This window comes from Rhinoderma darwinii, chromosome 3, assembly GCF_050947455.1.
Source record: "Rhinoderma darwinii isolate aRhiDar2 chromosome 3, aRhiDar2.hap1, whole genome shotgun sequence".
Taxonomy (NCBI): Eukaryota; Metazoa; Chordata; class Amphibia; order Anura; family Rhinodermatidae; genus Rhinoderma; species Rhinoderma darwinii.
Window position 1 is genome coordinate 21,504,012 of NC_134689.1, and position 6,564 is coordinate 21,510,575.

The window sequence follows — 6,564 nt, forward strand, 5'->3', positions numbered from 1 at the left end:
GCTTAAATCCACCCCCCCATGTACTTGTTATATTCGGACACGCTCACTGGTTTGTGCTTGTCCGATGTTGCCCCCCTTTCCCTCACTGCCACTGTTCCTGCGGTATGAATCGTGCTTAGCACATACACATCTTTGCGATCCCTGAACTTGACCGCCAGCAATTCTTCAGATGCATAAGCACAGGAGTCCCCCTTTACCATGCGCTTCCCCACTAATTGCTGTGGAAAACCAATTCTGTTTTTGCGCATGGTACCACATTCCCCAGTCCTTGCAACATGCAAATGCCTCAACAGGGGCACACTCGAATAAAAATTATCACAGTACAGGTGGTACCCCTTGTGAAGCAGAGGCTGCATTATCTCCCACACGATCTTACTGCTGGTGGAAAGATCAGGGGGGCATCCAGGAACATTTATTGTGCGGTCCCGCCCTTCATAAATCCTGAAGGCGGTGGTATATCCTGACCCGCTTTCACACAATTTGTAGAGCTTAACGCCATATCTTGCCCTTTTTGAAGGTAGATATTGGCGAAAGCTAAGTCTGCCATGAAAGTTGAGGAGGGATTCGTCCACGCTTACATTCTGCTCAGGGGTGTAGAGTTGCAGAAATATATTATTCAGGGAATTTATTAGCGGTCTTATTTTGAACAACCGATCCCGGTTTGCATCGGTACTTGGGGGGGCCTGTGCGTTGTCATTGAAGTGGAGGAACCTCATTATTGTCTCATAACGAGACCTGGGCATTACTGCAGAATATACTGGGGTGGCTTGGGCGGGTCTTGTTGACCAGTAAGACCTAATGGAGGGCTTTTTGACAATACCCATATTTAGGGTGAGCCCCAAAAAATTTTTTAATTCCTGAAAATTGGTGGGCGTCCAATCTCTGGCATGGGTGGATGAAGGTTTCTGCCTTATATATTGCGTGGCATATAAATTTGTTTCGTGGACAATCTGATTTAGGATGTCGTCCGTTATAAATAAATGGAAGTAATCCATTTGGACAAAATTTGTATTGTCCACGGTTATGCCAGGAGTGGCAGTAAATCCGTGGATTCTAGGCCCAAAAGATGGGGCAGGTGCCCATACAAGAGCCTGGACTGGAGGGACCAGGCTGTCCCGTGCTACAGCGCTACTTGGCTCTGCGCTTTCAAGTTCTGCAGTTTCAACTGCATCAGGGACAACGTCCCCTGAAGATGAACCTGAAGTGACGCTGTCATTGTCACTACCTAAAACAGGTAAACTAACTGCTATATATATATATATATACACTACCGCTAACCAAAAAATAAACCGCTATTGCTATATATATTATATATATGTGGATATATATATAATTATATACTCCCTACCTGCCTATTCTAATAGAATAAAAGAAAGAAAGGTAGATAGATAGAAAAAAAGATAGATGGATAGATAGATTGTATAGATAGATAGAAATCTATCTATACAGAGAATGTTTTAGAGTGTAACTGTATTTTTTCACTGTAATCTTCTGGCAGCAATTCTCTCGAGTCTCTTCTTCTCCTCAAACTGAAACAATGTTTGAGGAGAAGAAAAGAGGCAGGAGATTTACTGCCAGAAAAGACAAAATAAAACAAATGTGGTCGCTGTGATAGGTTTTCACAGCGACCACATGTTCAGGGACCATCAGATTGGTCCCTGATACTCTGCCCAGTGCCCAGAGCTGTTGGTAACAGCGTGGGCACAGGGCTGTGTGCACGCGATCGCGTGCACACTATTTTCTATGCAGAAATGCATGTGATCGCTGTGATTGGTTGTCACAGCGATCACATGTTCAGGGGCCAAAAGATTGGCTCCTGACATTCTGCCCAGTGCCCATGGCTGTTAGCAACAACCAGGGCATAGAGCTGTGTGCACGCGATCGCGTGTGCACAGTCTCTGAAGTGCCGCCGTAAATAGTCTATACGGCGGACTTCAGAGACCCTGACTGCTGGCCGTATAAATACGGCCAGCGGTCGGGAACCTGTTAAGACATGTCCCGGAATTTGATTTACCACCTTTGATGTCGTACAAGCTTTCCAAGAACTTAAAAGATAAACTTGTGAAAGCAGACGAAGGTTCAGTGAGAAAGCCGATACAGACAGTTTTAGGGACAAAAAATTGGGATGTTTCCCATGTCTCAATTGGGTGAATTGCACTTACATGACAAAAGGGGAAACGTTTGTTCACCCACTAACTGGAAAAGTATTTCAGATTAAACATTATTTGACTTGTTCATCAGAACATGTTATTTATTTGTTAAAATGTCCATGCAATCTCTTTTATGTAGGAGGGACCACTTTGGATTGCAAAACACGGATAAACAGCCATAGATTTATGATCCGTAATAAGAGACTAGACCTACCCGTCTCAAAACACTTTTCAGAAGCGAACCATACGGAAAGGGATTTGCGTTTTAAAATAATAGACCGTGTCGCCAAACCAAGACGGGGAGACAACAGAGTTCCGCTACTTAAAAAATGTGAGCTAGAGCGGATATATAAGTCAAACACACTACGTCCTTACGGTCTTACCGTCGATTTCAAGTTGAAGGCATTGGTTAGGGAGTGGTTTGTCCATTGCCTTGTTGGTTTCCTCTCTATAACTGACTTTTAGATTTAATGTGTACCTTGAATTCGATTTTTACTCTTTTTCTTTTGTCTGTTTATTGCAGATTATGGCCCTACTAATAAATGAAGACTCACCCAAATCCGTTCTTCTTTTATAGCTATTCCTCAATGAATATATCTGTAAATACATTTTTATCTATACAATAGTTCTTTGATATGCATCTAAGCCTGATATTGTTAGGATAATTGAAAGGTAACACTTAACAAAAATAATTAAATCTTTAAATAAATATGAAATATAAAATGGTTAACTAATTATAGAGTATAATAATTTCGGATACATTGCGCTGTAGTAGCACTGATTTTGCACCCCTCGTAAGAGATCACTGAAGTCTTTTGGGAAGATGATGTGTGTACAGTGTGTCTTATATACATTGTGTGACACATCTGTCCCCAACATGTGCAAGACGTCCCCATTCATTTGGTGATGATCGCCCTGTTTGGACATATTGCGACTCTGAGGGTTGTGGCTTCTTTATAAATAAACCAAAAGACCCCTAACTGTTAAATACGTGAGATCCTTAAACTTTGTACCATACTTTATATGGAGTTCGTATGGCAAGTTAATGGATAGGCCATCAATAGCTGATGTGTCGGGGTCCGACTCCCGGGAGCCAGCCAATCAGCTGTTTTGAAGGGGCCGCAGCACTCGTACGAGAGCTGCTTACCCTTTATTTCCTTACTCGCTCACACTGTGAATCGCCAACATGGATTCACAGTGTGAGCAAGTGACCGGAATGAAGTGACAGGAATGAAGTGACCGGAATGAAGGGGAATCAGCTCTCGTACGAGTGCTGCGTCCCCTTCAAAACAGCTGATTGGCCAGCTCCCGGGAGACGGACCCAGCCAATCAGCTTCAGCAGACAGGGATATTAATCTTACCGTCCTCTTCAGCTGCGGCGGAAGTTCTGTCCGGACTCTATCCAGGATGACGATGTTGTGCGCGGCGCATAGCGATGTGATGTCAGGACCTCCGCTGCGCTCCGTAACCAGGAAGGTAAGTACTGACAGTTACTATAGTAACAGGGGCCCGCGGCCCGAATTACTATAGTAACTTTTTATTGATGTGGTGTGGGGGCCGCGGGCCTCCCTGGTGACCGCTACGACCCCTATAGCTACGCCACTGGCTGTATTTATATGAATTGCACCTGAATGTTTTGCATCTGTTCAGGGCCGCACCTGCCATGAGGCGAGATGAGGCTGCCGCTTCAGGCGGCACCACTGCGATAAAAACAGGGGACGGAATCTTGTGGATACGGGCAGGGCCAGGGGAGACGCGTGAGGATCGCAGGAGAGAGTACTTTACCTAGCAGACGTGCGGCATGTCTATTATCTATCTATCAGCCTATCTATCTATATCTCTATTATCAATCTCTATCTATCTATCTATTTATCTATCTATCTAAACACAACAAAAATTTGAACAGCACATTCCAACAAAATGATACAAAACCTGTGACTGCAAATATACAGCAGACAAAGAAATGGCGACAGCACACTGCGGACACTAATGCCACCTAAACCACTAAATATAAAGAAATATGCAGTAATGCTAAATCTACTTACAAATAGGGATGTTCTTAGTGCACATTTTGATCAAAAAGTGTTTGCCCACCCACCACGACAAGGCGACCTCTGTAAGGTGGGAACCTACTCTGCACATACACCCAGAACTGGGACTAAGCCTACATATATACCTGGGGATGGTAGGATCCAGCATTGAACTGATTAAAATCACCCAGGGCAGAGTGGGAGGAGTGCAAGAACAACAAGTGGAGGCAGTCACTAACCCCACATATATGGATCCCATAAACACAACAAAAAATAAATATGCAGTAATGCTAAATCTACTTACAAATAGGGAGGTTCTTAGTGCACATTTTGATCAAAAAGTGTTTGCACACCTTACAGAGGTCGCCTTGTCATGGCAGGTGGGCAAACACTTTTTGATCAAAATGTGCACTAAGAACCTCCCTATTTGTAAGTAGATTTAGCATTACTGCATATTTATTTTTTGTTGTGTTTATGGGATCCATATATGTGGGGTTAGTGACTGCCTCCACTTGTTGTTCTTGCGCTCCTCCCGCTCTGCCCTGGGTGATTTTAATCAGTTCAATGCTGGATCCTACCATCCCCAGGTATATATGTAGGCTTAGTCCCAGTTCTGGGTGTATGTGCAGAGTAGGTTCCCACCTTACAGAGGTCGCCTTGTCGTGGTGGGTGGGCAAACACTTTTTGATCAAAATGTGCACTAAGAACATCCCTATTTGTAAGTAGATTTAGCATTACTGCATATTTCTTTATATTTAGTGGCTTAGGTGGCATTAGTGTCCGCAGTGTGCTGTCGCCATTTCTTTGTCTGCTATCTATATCTATCTATCTATCTATCTATCTATCTATCTATCTATCTATCTATCTATCAATATATATGAGATAGATGGAGAGATAGATGGATAGATGATAGATAGATAGATAGATAGATAGATAGATAGATAGATAGATAGATAGATAGATAGATAGATAGATAGATAGATAGATAGATAGATAGATAGATAGATAGATAGATAGATAGATAGATAGATAGATAGATAGGAGATGGATATATAGGAGATAGAAGGATGGATAGATAGATAGATAGATAGATAGATAGATAGATAGATAGATAGATAGATAGATAGATAGATAGATAGATAGATAGATAGATAGATAGATAGATAGATAGTGAGAGATAGAAGGTCAAATATATAAACAAATGGAGCGGGCTGCACAGGCGGGTACTGTAGTGATAATGGGAGATTTTAATTTCCGGGATATTAATTGGTGTCATGGTTCGGCTTCAACTGCAAAGGGGAGACATTTCCTCAACCTGTTGCAGGAAAATTTTATGTGCCAGTTTGTGGAAGACCCGACTAGAGGTGAAGCTCTGTTGGATCTGGTCATTTCTAATAATGCAGAGCTTGTTGGGAATGTCAATGCTCGTGAAAACCTTGGTAACAGTGATCATAATATAGTTACATTTTACCTATACTGTAAAAAAAAAACGCAGGCTGGGAGGGCAAAAACATTTAATTTTAAGAAAGCCAATTTCCCCAGGATGAGGGCTGCAATTCAGGATATGGACTGGGAAGAACTAATGTTAAATAATGGGACAAATGATAAATGGGAGATTTTCAAATCTACTTTGAGTCATTATAGTGCAAAATGTATTCCTACAGGTAACAAGTATAAACGACTAAAATTAAACCCCACATGGCTTACACCTTATGTGAAAGGGGCAATACATGACAAAAAAAGGGCATTTAAAAAATACAAATCTGAGGGTACATCTGCAGCCTTTGTAAAATATAAAGAGCTTAATAAAATCTGTAAAAATGTAATAAAATCAGCAAAAATACAAAATGAAAGGCAGGTGGCCAAGGATAGTAAAACAAATCCTAAAAAATTCTTCAAGCATATAAATGCAAAAAAGCCCAGGTCTGAACATGTAGGACCCCTAGATAGTGGTAATGGGGAGTTGGTCACAGGGGATCAAGAGAAGGCAGAGTTACTAAATGGGTTCTTCCGCTCTGTATATACAACAGAAGAAGGAGCAGCTGATGTAGCCGCTGCCGGTGCTGTTAATATATCAGTTGATATACTGAATTGGATGAATGTAGATATGGTCCAAGCTAAATTAAATAAAATAAATGTACACAAGGCCCCGGGACCAGATGGGTTACACCCTAGAGTTCTTAAAGAGCTTAGTTCAGTTATTTTTGTCCCCCTCTTCATAATATTTAGAGAGTCTCTCATGAGTGGTATAGTGCCAAGGGACTGGCGCAGGGCAAATGTGGTGCCTATTTTCAAAAAGGGCTCTAGGTCTTCGCCGGGTAATTATAGACCAGTAAGCTTAACATCAATTGTGGGGAAAATGTTTGAGGGGCTATTGAGGGACT